Raw genomic sequence first — 17219 nt, forward strand, 5'->3', positions numbered from 1 at the left:
AAACTCTACTTTGGGTTGGTGTGATTAAGTTATGATTTTATGTTGTTACCTTTTTTCTTCTCTTTGATTTAATAGATATTATCCTATTGCATTATATATAAAGATAGTATATAAGAATATAATTCTATTTTATTACATAACATAACATAACATGACTTGGATAATATGGTGTTTATTGCAATATTTTTTATTTTTAAGTTTTCATCTCGTATTAATTTCTATAAATTTCTAATTATTCTCTCTCTCTCTCTCTCTCTCTCTCTCCATTTTTTTTAATTCTTTCTTACAACTCTTCTTTAAATTGATGAATCATTGTGATTTTTAAAACTCTATTTTGGGTTCATACGTTTTGGTGTTGAATTTTTTTGTTTCCCATTACAAGTAGCATATTTTTCTCTCTTATAGTTTTGGTTTGATTTTTTTTTTTTTAGAGTTAATACTTGATTATTTTGGAAGTAAGAATTTGAATTTATATCAAAACACAATCTTGGCTATGCTAATAACAGATCGGCATTTGGTCCACTTCATCAATTTGGTCCAATTCGGTCTACTTCAGTCCACTTTAGTTAATTTTGGTCCAATGCGGTCTACTTGAGTCCACTTCAATTCAATTAGCTCCATTCGGTCTACTTCGGTCAATTCAGTCCAATTCGGTCTATTCGATCCAGTTCAGTCCATTCAATCTCATTCAGTCTACTTTGGTCAATTGCATCATGTTCAGTTCATTCGGTCCAATTTGGTCCATATGGTCAACCTAGGTCTATTCGGTCCAATTTAGCCAAGTCGGTCCAATTAGGTCAATTAGATCCAATTTAGTTCATACGGTCCACTTGGGTATAGTCGGTCCAATTTAGTCCATTTTTATCTATTTAGGTCTATTCGGTCCAATATGGTCAATTCAATCCACCTAGGTCTATTCGGTCCAATTTGTCCAATTCGGTTCAGTTAGGTCTATTCTGTCCAATTTGGTCCATACGGTCCACTAGGCCAATTTGGTCCAATTAGGTTTATTCGGTCCTGTTTAGTCCATTCGGTCCAAACCGGTCCATTCTGTCCACTGTGATCTATTCGTTCCATACAATCCACGTAGGTCTATTCGGTCCAATTTGGTCTAATTTAGTCCATATGGTCCACTTTGGTCTATTCGGTCCAATTTGGCCCATTTGGTCCAATTAGGTCTATTCGGACCAATTTCGTCCATACAATCCACTTAGGTCTATTCCGTCCAATTTGGTCCATATGGTCGACTTTGGTCTATTCAGTCCATTTCGGTTCACCTAGGTCTATTCGGTCCAATTTTCCCAATTCGGTCCAGTTAGGTCTATTCGGTCCATACGGTGCACTTGCCCAATTCGGTCCAGTTCGCTCTATTCGGTCTAATTCGGTTCATTCAGTCTACTTTGGTCAATTCAATCCTGTTCAGTCCACTTCATCTATTCAGTCCAATTTTGTCAATTCGATCTAGTTAAGTCTATTTAATCCAATTTAAATAGTTATATATATTCCTAGCACCAAAAAAAATCCTAATTAAATAATTTATATATTGTCCACCATAAATGACTTGTCAACATGAAAACACCAAGTACGCAAACTATCGTGTTGGCTGATAAATTATCAAAATAAAATGTGTCTAGTGGGCACGAAAATCAAGTTTCAATTTTTACAAAACTAGATTGTGTGCAATCAGAGATATCAACCAGTAAGATATTGAGGGGGGCACATCCAATAGGAATCAAGAGGACCATTGAAGCATGTTCAAGACTCCCATAGCTATTGCCTATTGGAATATTATTGATATTCATTTCCAAGAGAAGGGGAGCATCATAGCCCTCCTAACTGAAGACTGCCTAATAGAACTATAGAATTAATTTTCTCTATAATTATAAGACTTATAATGTTGTATTTCTATAAGGAATTTGTATGCATTAATTTTGTTCAGATTTTATTACTGGTATGTTCTGTGTATCGATGTTAGTTTAAATAAATTACAATAAAATTATTTTAATTATTATTATTAGTATTGTTCTCACATAATCAATGTTTATATCATCACTACAAGTCAGCATTCTACTAATGTACAAGACCCTTCCTTCTATTTAAATCCTTTAGTATTTTGAAGTTGAATGCAAATCTAAATTTTTTAACCATTTACTAAACATGAGTTATCGGAGGACATCTAAATGTAAGGTATTTTGTATTTCAAACATTCTTTATCTTTAGAAATATTGGTTTTTAATCTTCCCACAAAAAACTAAAAGAAATGGTCTTTCTCTAAAAAAAATGTGTTGATTTAAAATGAATGGATTTTCATTAGTCCTTTTGAGACAAGTAATTGATGAAATTCAATTAAATTTTTTTTTTTTTTTTTTTTGAGAAACGACACTGTAATTTTATTCAAAGGGAAGCCAAATCAGCTTGAATTACAGAATAAAAATGTGCAAGGATATCCTCCATTCACACCGAATACTCGCTAACATGTCTTGCATATCTAGCAATGTTGTGGGCTGCACTATTACTTTGTCTCAATACATGACTGAATTCAATGTCCATAAAATCCTTAGCTTGCTCCTTTGCCTTGTCAATCAAGTGTCCATAGTCTGCCAAGGAAGGGCTCTCACACAATAGAACATCTATAGCATCTATAGAATCAATTAAAATCTTGATTCTATAGGCTCAATTGAAAGATATTATCACAGTCATATGCATTGGAAGATTTTATACAAGATGATTGTGGAATTTCCAGTTATTATAAATAATGATTTGCTTTTCAAAAATAAATAAGTAAATTGATTATTGAAAATTGAAAAACAAGGAAAAATTTATCAAGCACCAAAACATTGGCAATGGCAAATCTCTCCATAACTTGTTGGAAAAAAAATAATAAGCAAATTTTATTTTTAATATTTTAAAATGCAATTTAATTAAAATTTAAAACAATGAATTTTAATTTTGAAATAGTATAATCAAAGTCAGAAGAAAATTGGTTCTCCGAAAAAAAAAAGTTCGAAGAAGGTATAAGCAAAAGTGATGTTTTTTCCCCCCACCAAACGTGTAAGACCTGATAAAAAATTAAATAAATAAAGTAATAAAAATTAAATAGAATTATTTAATGCCCAATGAGAGTAAACCGTAAAAAGAAGAAAATTTGGACCATCTGGATCTGGTAGAGGTAGTTTGTACCCTGTATTTTATGTGGGATTTATTTATAAGAGTTGTGTGTGAAAGAGAGAGTGTGAAGACTCAAGACAACATTGAAGACAAAAGAAGTTTTCGCGGGTATCTCGCAAGTAGCCTTGTCGCGAAGCGAAGCATATGCTTAGCACATGACTGGAATGCGAAGAGTCATGACAGATGGTGACAGCTGGTTTTCGCAAATGTCTCGCGGGTAAGGCCTTCCCACTACATCCTCATTCACACTATATATATCATCATTACCCACATATTGAAGAGAAAGTTTTTCAGAGAGAAAACCCTAGCCACAAACCCTTGAGAGTGAGAGATTGTCATACCCACAATCCTCTACACCATCCATTATGGTTTTCCTCTACTCCTACCTCTTCATATCCAAATCCTTGAGAGGTTGATAGCCCAAACACTAACCGCATCCATATAGAGTGTCTAGTGAGGTTTTGGTGCAGCTGGGAAGTATTGGAAGAAGCCAAGCTTTGGCGGATGCACTCAAACGCATTGCGGGATCCGGAAAGCTAGACAAGACACGATTCCGAGAAGCCTTGTTGGAGTAAGAGCTTGGAGGGCTTAGGTGCACTAGGTAGATTACGCTTGGAGGGTCTCTTGCTATTCGTGTATCCCAACTTATTGTCTAGTAAATTGATTTACCGTTTGGAGGGTGGCGAAGAGGATTTTCGCCGAATTCTTCAGTTTCCTCTTTGATAATACATCGGCGTGTTATCTTGTGTTTGCATATCTCTTCCCTACTCTTTTAGCTTTCATTTTGTTGTTGTGTTGTGTTGTGTTGTATATGGCTTAGAGTAGTTGCTTTATTTGTTCGCTCGCATTTACTCTTTTCCGCACTTAGTTAAAGTTAAAGTAAAATCAATCAAGCCGTAATTTTTTAATTTGGGTCTAAACAGCTCTTGTGTTTTTAACACAAATCCGAGCTTTCAATTTGAAACCTTAGCTCTCTCCAAGTCTTATCTCTATCCCATAATGTCTTGAAAGGACAGATTCCAAATGACTTAGGCCAATTAGGAAGCTTACAAAGTCTTGCACTGGGAGAAAATAAACTCTCTGGTTTGATTCCATCATCTTTGTATAATCTTTTGTCTATGACAGTTTTTTTATTGGGTAGAAATGAGCTTAGTGGAAGTCTTTCCACAGACTTATTCCTCACCCTTCCCCATCTCCAATGGTTTCAAATTAACGAGAACAAATTTACCGGATTTCTTCCAGCCTCATAATCTAATGCTTCAAAGCTACAACGTGTTAGGTTCTAAGACCTTTAGGTTTAAATGTATTAGAATACTAATTTGTAATGTTGGCAAACCATGATCAAAACGTTTAAGTCGTGTTTAGACTGCTCAAAGTATGTGTCTTATATGTAAAGTTGGAATCGAGTTGCTGCAGAATTTACTATGCAATTCTGCCTGGCTCGATCAATCGAGAATTAGACTCGATCGATCGAAAGTCGTGCAGATTATTTTTTTGCAGATTTTTCCAACTCAGCCCAAGCCCATTAAGGATTAGGGTTTCAAATCTACTTCTCCCACTATATAAAGGAAACCATAAGCACATTTTTAAAGGTTTCTAAGAGAGAGAAGAGTGTGCCTCTTTTTGTATCTAGGATTTGTACCCAAAAACTCTCTAGAGTCTTTGTTGCTCATATTGCTATTTGTGAGAATCTCTTGTGAAATCTAAGAGGTGCTTGCCTTCACACAAGTTTACGAATATCAAGAAGGAGATTGCATCAAGAACTTGATGATCATTCAGTTGCTGCCATAAGAGCTTAAAGATACACAAGCGGGAGTGCTTGTACTTGCTGGAGAATCCAAGAAAGAAGGAGTCTGTGGTCTCGAAGCTTGCATGTGGTCGTGTCAGTAAGTTTCTACCAGTGGGTAGCAATAGGATGTTAGTGGTCTAAGTCACTATTGTACAACTTCGATTCTTTCATAGTGGATTTAGGTTTATCTTGAGGATAGTTAGGTTAAATCCTCCCTAGATTTTTTACCAGTTTGGTTTTCCTAGGTCATCATATCTTTGTGTTTTTATATTCCACACTTTACATTGATATGATTATATGATTGTGTTAACTTAGATCTAGAATTTGGACTAAGTAATAACTTTGCTTGTTAATTAGGTTAATCCAATTGTGTTTAAGGGGTCTAAATAACTCAACACAACACTTCCTCGTTCCCGAGAAAACTTCATTGGAAAAGTTTTAGTCAATTTTGGAGGCTTACATCGTTTGGAAGGGTTATTTATTGATGGTAATAATTTAGGAAGCGGAGATGCTGATGAATTGGATTTCTTCAAATCTCTAGTCAATTGTAGCCGTTTGCAATACTTAGTCCTCTCGGACAATCAATTCAAAGGTATGTTGCGAAATGTTTTGGGAAATTTTTCAACCCAACTTGAATATTTTATGATCAGCAACAATCTTATTTTTGGGGAAATCCCTTCAGGGATAGGTAATTTGATTAGCATGAACCACTTATGGATGCATGGTAACAAATTGACAAGCACAATCCCAAGTAATATTGGTAATCTCCAAAAGTTACAAAGATTATTTTTACATTACAAAAAACTCTTAGGAAGATTACCAATTACCCTTGGAAACCTATCTTCGATAAGTGTCATGCATTTCGAAAATAACATATTGCAAGGAACTATCCCATAAAGTATAGGAAAGTGCAAAAATCTGAATTTGTTAAATCTTTCTTAAAACAATCTAAGTGGCATCATTCCAAAACAACTCTTTGCAATTTCCTCCTTATCAATTTCACTTAATTTAGCTCGAAACTTTTTAATTGGATCGTTACCATTAGAGGTTGGCAATCTTGTCCATTTAGCAGAATTGGACATATCTGAGAACAAGTTGTCTGGTGAAATTCCAAGCAGCCTTAGCTCCTACACCAGCCTTGAGTACCTTCACATGGAAGGAAATTTCTTTCATGGAGTAATTCCAACATCTTTGAGTTCTTCAATAGGTATTCAAGTTATGGATTTTTCTCGAAACAATTTGTCAAGTCAAATTCCAAATTTCTTGGGTGAACTCTCCTTGAATATTATGAATTTATCCTTTAATGATTTTGAGTGAGAGGTTCCAACAAAAGGAGTTTTTGCAAATGCTAGCGCACGATCAATTGTAGGAAACAATAGGCTTTGTAGGGGCATATTGAAACTAAAGTTGCCTAGGTGCTTAACAAAATAAAAGAAGAAAATGAAGTGGCCTCTTGCAATCAAAATTTTAGTTTCAATGGCTTGTGTGATTCTAGCAATAACCACAGTGTCATTTTTTTTATTTTACTGGCACAAAAATAGAAGAAAAGAAACCACTTCAGGATCTTACTTGAGAAAATCACTTTTGAAAGTGTCTTACCAAATGCTCCTTAAAGCAACTGATGGGTTCTCTATAGCAAATTTAATTGGTGTGGGTAGTTTTGGCTCAGTGTATAAAGGCATTCTTGGTGAGGATGGATCAATTGTTGCAGTCAAGGTACTAAATCTTCAACGTAGAGGAGCTTCTAGGAGCTTCATCTCTGAGTGTGAAACCTTGAAAAATATTTGTCACCGAAATCTTGTGAAGATCATAACTTCTTGCTCAAGTGTGGATTTTCATGGTAATGATTTTAAGGCTCTAGTCTATGAGTTCATGCCCAATGGAAATTGAGAAAATTGGTTACATGATCTAGAAACAGATTTCAGGCAAGTAGAGATACAAAATTTGAACCTTCTTCAAAAATAAACATTGCCATTGACGTTGCATGTGCACTTGATTATCTACATCACCATTGCCCAGTGCCAGTTGTTCACTGTGATTTAAAGCCAAGCAACATTCTTTTTGATTATGAAATGATTGTTCAAGTTGGAGATTTTGGACTTGCAAAATTTCTTTTAGAACAAACAAATCTAAAGCAAAGCAGCTCAATTGGAATAAGAGGAACAATTGGGTACACTACTCCAGGTAACAACAATTTATTGAAAATTTCATTTCTTTACATATATTTTCCCACATTTAACATGATTACTTTTGAGTTCCTAATTTTAATGTGACTATATTATTTATGTCAAATATTTTGAATGGAAGAGTATGGTCTTGGAAGTGAAGTGTCAACCAAAGGAGATGTCTACAGTTATGGGATCTTATTGTTAGAGATGATAACATGAAAGAGACCTACAAATAGTATGTTTGATGGCTTGAATCTTCACAACTACGCTAGCATAGCCTAGCCGAACCGTGTATTGGAGATTGCGGACCCAAAACTTTTAAACAATAATGATGAAGTAATTGGCAATCAGAATTGCACCCCAACAAATAGAACGAATAAGTGTTTGATATCCATGGTGAAGCTTGGCCTGGCATGCTCTATGGAGTTGCCGCAGGACCGATGGGACATTAGCAAGGCCATCTCTGAGTTGCAATTGGTCAGGGACATTCTTCTTGGCGCTAGGATTTAATGCAACATGCTTGGCCTACGGAAGGTCAAAAATCAAACTTTTCTCCCTCTTAATGTTGGTATTAAATTCTTTACTTACTTTGACCTTTTCCTCTTTATGTTTTCTATTGCAGGCTCATAAAGTTTTACAATGGAAAAAAGAATTGTTTAGCCTGCTTAATAAACATGCTTATGGTTTATTGAGAAGTATTCTGCGTGGTTCTTACATTACTCATCTTACATATTTATATTATATGTAACTCCAAATAAATTGATATTATGCTTGGAAAAGTAATTATATATCTAATTTCATTTGCAGTTGTAATATTTTAAGCCAACATTTAAGATGTCTTTTTCACTTCTCGTTCCCATCATTAATCGAATGGACACAATGGCAAGTGGGATTCCGATTTAGTTGCTATTTTGAATTTTTGATAACCTTAGCTATACCGATACTGCAATTCACATAACATATCTAAGTAATGAAGCTTTAATTTGATACAAATGATACCATATGTCGCATTGCAATTGAGAGGCACTTTTTTTTTTTTTTTTGAGAAGAAATTGAGAGACGTGATTGTTAACACAAATCTATCTATCTGTATATAAAAGTAAAGATCTCATGTGTTAGAGTATGTGATTCTTGTTGGGTTACACGTGTGAGTAAAATCTCACATTGAATAATGATTAAAAAATGAGTAGTTAATATAATATAACTAAATACATACTCAATGGGCTTAGACCATTTTGATGATGCGAAAATCGTCAGTAGTGTAGATTTTTCCAAATGAAGCAGGAACCTCATTGATGTACCTGTAAGTGTGGTGAAAAGCATTCCTCAGGTAGCCACCGGTGTGGTGCCTGCCACAGAGTCTCCGATGATAAAGTCAGTATATAGAAGCTTTTTAGAAAGTAAGAAAGTTTAGAATATCAAAATTACGTGTGGTAGTATATTTTGGATGCGTATATATGTACCTTGTCTGGTTTTGATGAGCGTGTATATATAGCTTCATAGTTTCTAGTCGTTGGGGCCTTAATTATGGCTTTAGTGCTCCCTTTGTAACGCCTTTGGGCTTAGTAATGTGGGTTTTGACAAGATTTGAACGGTCTGACAACTAATTGGTAACTGTCCGAGGCATTGAAACTTCTTATTAATGACTTGCCTTGCTTTGTCCATGACATGGCAGAATGGACGAAGGTATCTGATTAGATTGTCTAGGCAAGAGGGTTCATTGGTCCTATCAGCTACACCCCAGGTTCTGTGATCATCGCTACGTGTCAAGACGATCGCCAGAAGGTGAAAGGTTTCTTGCTCAGACGTGACTCTTAGGGTTCTGTTCTGTAATCAATGCGTAGTGGCGGCATCGTACATATCGTGGCCACGTGGCACATTCCGACTGGTGGAGTTAATATCCCACACATGTTTCTCTTGAGTTTCCCGCTGATTTTTAGCTTTTTGTGCCTACTTTTTTAAACTTCCTTTCTTTTCTCTTTCTTCTTCACTTTCCCTTTCTTTCGCCATTGTTACTCTGTGCTTCTTTTTCTCCGAGCTACTCTTCTTGCAAATTTTTTGTGTTTTTTCTTCCTGTGGCCGCTTTTTTAAGGTACGGCTTCTTCTCCCCTTCTTTACTCTTTGTAGAATAGGTCATTTGTATGGGTTTCTGATTTTTCTTTTCTGTTTTGGGTTTTTAGGACTTTATTCTTCTTTTTTTCATTTTTGGGGTTCCATGGTTGGTAGTTCTAAAGTTAGGACACTTTGCCCCTCTGTTTCATTTCTTTTTGTGCGGTTGGGGGCTTCTTTAGGAATTTCTCGCGCCTTTTGCCCTTTAGTTGAAGGTTTTGTGTTTGGGGGTAGTGGCTTAGATCCAGTGATCTACTTCCTTTGCTTCAAGAGTTAGTAAACTGGTTTGAGGGGGCTGTGGGTGAGAGTAGAGCTATGTTTGAGGTAAGATCTAGCGAACTCAAGATGGGATTGTCGTCTAGCGACAATCTCGTCGAGAAGGAGGAGGATATTGCAGCCTCTAGCTTGAAGGAGGTTAGAGCTTTTCACACCTTCGAGGAGGCATGTGGCTTGGACGCTGAGATCCTTTCCAGGTTTAGGGATAGGTTTTAGTTTCCTAAGAGAGTTATGGTTCGTCTTCCTCAAAAAGAGGAGCAAGCTTGTCATTTCTCGCTTGGGGAGGTGTGCTTCTACGAGGTCGCTTTCCAATGTGGGCTTAGGTTCTCCTTCCACCCTTTCGTTATGGAGCTTCTAAGCCACTTCAATATCGCTCTTGGGCAACTTATGCCAAATTTGTGGAGAATTGTAATCAGCTATATGGAGATATGGTTGGCCGTCACAGAGGGAGACATGATTAGGGTGGATGAATTCACGTATTTATACCGTTTGAAGGAGTCCAAAGAGTATGGGTAGTACAAGCTTGTGCCTTAGGTCAAGAAGGCTAGGATCGTCACCGATTTACCCTCATCTTTTTAGATATTGGAAATCCAAGTTCTTCTTCATGTTTGGGGATGATTGGGAGACTCCTTCCAATGAAGTTTGGGAGGATGTCCCTAGGTTGCTTTGTTGTTGGATAGCCCCAAGTCTAGGTGCATCATCCTTCTGCTAGTGCATCATCCTTCTGCTAGTGCCCTTTCCTTCTTTTTTCTTTTCCCTTCCTATTTATATTATTATTTTTTCTTATCGTTGCTAACTCTTCTTCCTCGTGACTGCACAATTAAAAGGCGTCCCAAGCTCAAGAGCAGATACAAGAGTCGTGTAGAGGCAACTATAGAGTACTCGAAGACAATCGACGACTTTGAGGATCTAGTCGACCCAAGAACTTTGGCTCGTCATTGCTTGGGTCCAGAGCCTTTCGCCTACGTTCTTCGTGCCATCAAGATTGAAGAAAAGAGTAAGTGTTTTCTCAGTTCATTGGCAAGCACCACATCGGTGACCATCTAAGGAAGGCTTTTCACCACACTTGCAGGTATAGCAATGAGGTTCCTGCTTCATCTAGACAAATCTACACTACTGACGATTTTTGCATCATCACTTTTGGTTTAAAGTGTGTCTTTATATATTATATTAATTACAGAAGGAGTTTCTTTAAGATGTTTATCTCCCAAAAATTTGATCTTGTGAGATAATCTTTTAGAATTCTTTTATTTAGCCTTCCATCTTATCTTTTAATTAGTTGATTTATTAAACCTTTCACTAAGCAAAAGTTATAATGAATTATTTAATTTTATTTATTTATTTATATTCAATAATAAATAGTTTTTTTATAGGATTCAATAATATATAGTTATATATATCATTCGTAGCCAAAAACAAAAAGTCCCAAAATAAATAATGTATATGTTGTGCACCATAAATGACTTGTCAACATGAAAATACCAAGTATGCAAACTAACGAATTGGCTGATAAATGATGAAAATGAAATGTGTCCATAGATTATGATCCTCTAAAGTTCTTAGGTTGCGCTACCATATGGAATTCTTTAAATCCCAACCTTTCTTTTAAAATAAAAGGCTAGGATTCTACCATATTATCAATCCCCTGTCATAACCATTATTTAAAATTATCAACAAAAAAAAAAAAACATTCAAATTTATTCACCTTACCAAAATATGAGGAAAATATTATCAGAAGGAAATCACTACCGTTGACGGCAGTGGACCTGATGGTTTTGCCAAAAAAAAGTAAGCAAAGTCGATATTCTCCAAATAATAAAAAAAAAAATCAACTAAACCCATATTATTATTTTTTTTTATTGAATTAATTTCATATCAAATCAATAAGAAAGCAAACAAAACCAAAAGAGTTTTATTAATGATCAAAGCCAGAAGAAACCCAAAAAGCACAAAAGGACGGAATGAGTTTTGATCCAAATAATCTCAGGTGCTCATCTAATGGAAATTTTGAGGTGGGTTTTGGTTCAAAGAGAAGCAAACGTTCTGGGTTTTTGGTTTTCTAAAATTTTCAGGTGGGTATTGATTTAATGCATAATTTTAACGGTTAGGCTTCTCTTTTTCTAGTGGGAATTTCTTTCAAATACTCAAAATTTGTTCCTTCAACCCAAAGTGGAATATGACTTCGTAGTTGGGCGTGGGATGGAGGAGAAATTAACAGCTTCATCATTTGTTTTTGGTTAAACGGCAAACGTGATTAAGGTTGAGTTTTTTTTTTTTAAGTGGAGGGATGATGTGGGAGAATCTTAGCCTTTTATTTAAAAGGAAAGTGAGGATTTAAAAAACTCTATATAGTAGACTACCCTATAAACTTTAGAGGATCTTGATCCGCCCTGTAGGCACAAAAATCAAGTGTCAATTATTACAAGACTAGATGCAATGTGAGATATACAAGTAAGAGATTGAGGGGCACCTCCACTAGGAATCAAGAGGACCATTGAAGCATGTTGGAGACTTCCATAGCTATTGGAATATTATTTATATTAATTTCCAAGAGAAGGGGAGCATCATATATAGGCTCATAGCCCTCCAAACCGAAAAGTGCTTAATAGAACTATAGAAGGGATTTTGTCTATAATTATAAGGCTAATGTTGTATTTCTCTTGTTAAGGAATTTGTAAGACTAGTTTGTTCTGTGTATCCATGTTACTTTAAATAAATTACAATAAAATTATTGTGATTATTATTATTATTATTATTATTATTCTCACATAATCAATGTTATTATCAACACTACAAGTCTGCATTTCACTAATGTACACGACCCTGCCTTCTGTTTAAATCCTTAGGTATTTTGAAGTTGAATGCAAATATAAAATTTATAATCATTCACTAAACATGAATTGTTGGGGAGCATAAAAAAAATGTAAGATATTTTTTATTTTAAAACATTCTTTATCTTTAGAAAAAAAAAATTTCTTCCCATAAAAAAAAAATCAAAGAATTGGGTTTTTTCTCTAAAAAAATTTGTTGATTTAAAATGAAATTCAATTAGAATCTAAATTCAATTGGTTCAATTGAAAGATTATCAGTAAAACATATATGCATGGGAAGATCCTACAAGATGATTGTGGAATTTTCAATTATTAAATATAATAATTTGCTTTTCAAAAATAAATAATTAGATTGATTATTGAAAAATCCAGTCCCAATTGAAATTATCCTTGCTAATTAAGAAAAATTCCATTTAATAATAAACCCAGTCCCAATTGATAAAACTTTTGAAAATACCAAAGAACAGAATAAAAGTGGATTTTTTTTTTTTTTTTTTTGAAAATTGGTGTCAAAGTGCCATACTTCACCGGGCCTTGAATTGATGTGGGGATTTGAGCCCACTATAGGTAGATTGGTACTTTGATAGTCTGATGGGTCAGATTGGCAATTTGATTTCAGGCCTTAAAAAAAGAAAAAGTCTTTATTCGTCCTCTGTTTGTTGGCTGGAAACCAATCTATATAGATAATTTTTTATATTTTTTAGTGTCTGGTAGTACAAAAAAAAAATTGGTCATCAAAAAATTATCTTTAATTAATGAAAAATTCTAATAAAAATAAGGCTTATTTTCTATGGGATGTTTTCCAATTTTTTTTTTTTTTTTTGGAAAACAATATCTCTCTTTCACACATCACATCTCCTATCAATATTATCATTTTCTTTACCCTCTATACCCGCGGGAAACAACTTATTTTGGCACCCACTCTCTCTCTCAGAGTCTCACGTTAAGCTCTCTCAATATTCTCCCTTCTCTTTGCTTTTTCTCTTCTCTCATATTCTCACTGTCTCTCCCCCTCTGGTCTCTCTTCTTTTCACAGATCTCTCTCTATTTGTTTCTCATGGTCAACAACTCTTCCTTGCACTGGTAATATTTCATTCTTCTCTACAAAAACCCCAATATTATAGTTTGCTTTCTGTGTTGCTATTGATATATATAGTAATTTCATGTTTTTATAAGATAACTTTCTTGATTTCAATTACAGTATTCCCAAGTTCAACATTAATTAATATTAAATTTTATAACCTCTGGCATTTGTTGTGGGGCGGGGGTAGTTTGAGTTGAAAATTTGCATGAGAACAAATAGACTATAGTTTAGGTGTTTTATATGGTTTTTGATGTTTGTGTCTGATGATTTCGACAGTTAAGCATGTAGGCATGCTCAGACATCCATAATTCTAATTAATAAACTCAATAAATATTTTTTTTAACATTATGAAGAAAGTTTGCTAAATTGAAGATTGTGCTGGATTTTGAGTTTAAATTTATGTACAATCTTACACACTTATGGGCAAACTTTTGCTTTGATCTAGTGATTATTGTTATTTACTTGGTACAATTCAAAGTAGGTTCGTTTTTTCTGCACACCAAATTCATGATTGGTTTGCGGCTTATTATTTGTAATAAAATTTATAGAGAATTTCTATTGTGCATTCGGTTTTCCATGATACAATTTGTTGTTCTGCTTACTCTATTCACAATTTAGTCTCCCAAGATTTGCATGGCTGGTTCTTGTTCGTGTGTGTTTTAGTATACTTGATTTTATTTCTTCTCAGTTTGATGGATTCTTGTTTGGACTACTGTAGAATTTTGAGCTTGCTTTTTATATTTTATCATTGTGAATTATGTAGATTGTGTGGTGCTCTATTAGTAATATTAGAATCCTCTCTCAATGTTTAGGGACTTAAAATCATTAAAGAGTTTTTTTTTTTGGTTGTTGTTGTCCTTCTTGTATTGAGAAAGTTCCTCATTTGGCAATTGGAAATTGAGGAGTGAATTGACTCAGGCATGTCAAAGTAAGGTAATACTTGTTTAGTATCTCAGGTAGAACATCACTAGCAGAATTAGTTTGCTAGATAAAGCTATATCTAAAACAGCATAGTCAAAGGCAAATGGCAAAGTTAAGGTGCCAAGTCTTTGTATCACAAGAGGCATGAGGTATCAAAAAGGTGCTCACCCAAGTGAAGCAAGGTGCCAAACTCTATATAATGAACTCAAATCATATGTATCTAATACCCATTAGGCACAATTTGAATTTTTCTAACTGGTAGGAGGCTCTACTAATTAATCTATGTAAGGATATTTGGGCTTGGGGAGGTTTTTCCAAGGGAGTTGGTGATATAGGGGTAGAAGCATTGGATGACTCACCTCCGCTTGTTGATGCTGATGTTGATGACATATCCAAAAAGAAGCAGGTTGATCCCTCACATGTGGCCTCAAATGAAATAAGGTCTCACAGGAAACGAAGTCATGCTACTATGATTGAAGATGCTGTTTACCAAGATTTGTCTATACAACTTGGTAAGGTTGCTTCTGCAATAGAAAAGATTTCTAAAAATCAGCTAAATTTTGGTAGTCTTTATAAAGAAGTTATGAAGATGGATGGGTTTGAAGAAAATATGATTGCGTTTGCATTTGACCATTTGAATGGGGATGAAAAACAAGCAAGGTCATTCATGTTGAAAAATGACAAGCTCCGTAGACAATGGCTGTATAACTTCTTTGACAACTATTTAAGCCAATTTTGATTATGTAGGTGCATTTTTGTTAGAATTTAGGCTTTTCTATTTGGACAATTTGGCATTTTGGTATTTATTAGACTATTTGGACAATTAGGCTGAGAAAAATTGATGCTTAGAGTTCCAGAGCCACAAAATTTGCAGTGGTGTAGCTGCAATGAGATAATTTTCTAAAAAAATGAGATAGTTTTCCAAAAAAATTTTGTATATACTAAACACTAGAAAACATTCTTAAACCTATTTTCAAGGTCGTTACTAAACACTAAAAAATGAGATAGTTTTCCAAAAAATGTTTTTTGGAAAATGACCAATTTTCTAAAAAACATTAATGCTGAAACAAACAAAGCGAGTTGAAAATGTTCCCAAAGTTTTTAGAAATCTAAAAAAAAAAATCATAAATAAAGGAATCACAAAGAAAAGAGAACCACTTTGGACAATTTTAGAATTCTCTCACGTAAAAGTTTTGAAATTAATTTACAAAGACTTTACTCTCACCTTCGTCAAACCCCTTTCAAGGCCATGAAATTGGCTTCAACATTTCCCAAGCACCACCTTTCCACAATTCAAATGAAATGTCTTAATGTGGTTTATTTTTTGAGGTTGATGGTGGCTGTGAGTTATGGTTTATTATATTTATTTTATTAGTTTGTTTATATTATTTTAATGTGATGTATGTTAAAATAGAAGTTTTGATGTTGGGTATATTGTGAAGTGTGTTGTTAAAATAGATAAAGTAAGTTTTTAAGTTACTAAAAGTTAAAAATTTTTAATTCTCTTACTGTGAATGCTATAACCCGTCAATGATTTTTATGTAAACATAAGTACAAAATCCTTCAAAAACACCTTCCAGCACAAATCTTCTAAACTATTGAATTCAAAGCCACAAAATTCATCACCCTTAATACTCATTTCATCATAAAAACCATATTTTTCACAAACGCAAAAAGTATCCAAACTATCTCCAAACATCAAAAACGAGATTAACCACCTTTGAATGAGCTTAAAGGAATTGAAAGTAATAAATATCCTATTTTTTGTGCAGATTTTCTCCAATATGAAATTAATACATATTCTGTTTAAATTAATTCTTATTTAAAAATAACAAAATTTAGAGTTTAATTTGTAACATTTGAAATTTCAAAAGATTCAAATCTGTTACAACTCCAACACTAAAAGTATAAGGAGTAAAATAAAAGTGAAATTTTTTCCATAAGATTGCCATTTTTTTTTGGGTGGTGGTGAAGAAATAGTATTGCTTTCAATAACCACCAAATTTGGCCTTGATTTGTACGGAAAATAACAACAAAGATTGGACTTTCTCTAAAGCAAAAATGGTACATTGTTGTCCATTTGCAAGAGCACCTTCCTTTCTTTGAAGAGAGAGAAATATTTCTCATCAATTACATGCCCATTAAAGCATTACCTCATCATTATCCCATATAAATAATGTCATAGCATCATCATATCATGATGGTTGAGTAAAGTTTATAGTGTGCCTTTGTATTAGAACTTAGAAGTCTATTGTACCATTGCATACCGAATCCTTTTTTCACATCACCATTCTAACCAGAATTAATTATACATGGTGGCATATTGGCTAGCTCTAATTTAGATATTATTTTAAAGGAAAGATTTAGAGTTTAAAGTGTTGAGTCAGGATTTTTTTTTTTTTTTTTGTTCAAATAGGTTGAGTTGGGATTTTATTGACAACAGGGGCAGAGCCAAAATTTTTTGTTTGGAGGGACCAAGTTGCAGCATTAACATATTTGTTAAGACAACCCCCTAGACACATACACACACACACACACACACACACACACACACTTTTTTATTATATATACACATTTTTATTTGATAAGTTATATATATATATACACACACAAACACTCCCAAAAAAAAAAGTTTAGTATTTTCAATCAAAATTTTGTTTGATGGCAATCTTTACAAATTAATTATCAAATTTTATACTAAAGTAAGTAAAAAATCTTTTAATTGAACTAATGAAAATTAAAAACATGAATGATCCTAAACTTGAATGAATAAGTTATGCTCCAAATATATTTGAAACTATCTTGCTCTAACCCATTATGTGGCAACTAAAGAAAAGATTCATATGTAGTTTTAGTGACAATATTTTTTTAAT

General features: G+C 34.0%; 1 pseudogene; it reads left to right on the forward strand.

Annotated features, from left to right (window-relative positions):
• Positions 1-4136: 4136 nt before the first annotated feature.
• LOC142636952 (receptor kinase-like protein Xa21) lies at positions 4137-7796 on the forward strand (annotated as a pseudogene).
• Positions 7797-17219: the final 9423 nt, after the last annotated feature.

The sequence above is a fragment of the Castanea sativa genome, chromosome 5, assembly GCF_040712315.1.
Source record: "Castanea sativa cultivar Marrone di Chiusa Pesio chromosome 5, ASM4071231v1".
NCBI lineage: Eukaryota > Viridiplantae > Streptophyta > Magnoliopsida > Fagales > Fagaceae > Castanea > Castanea sativa.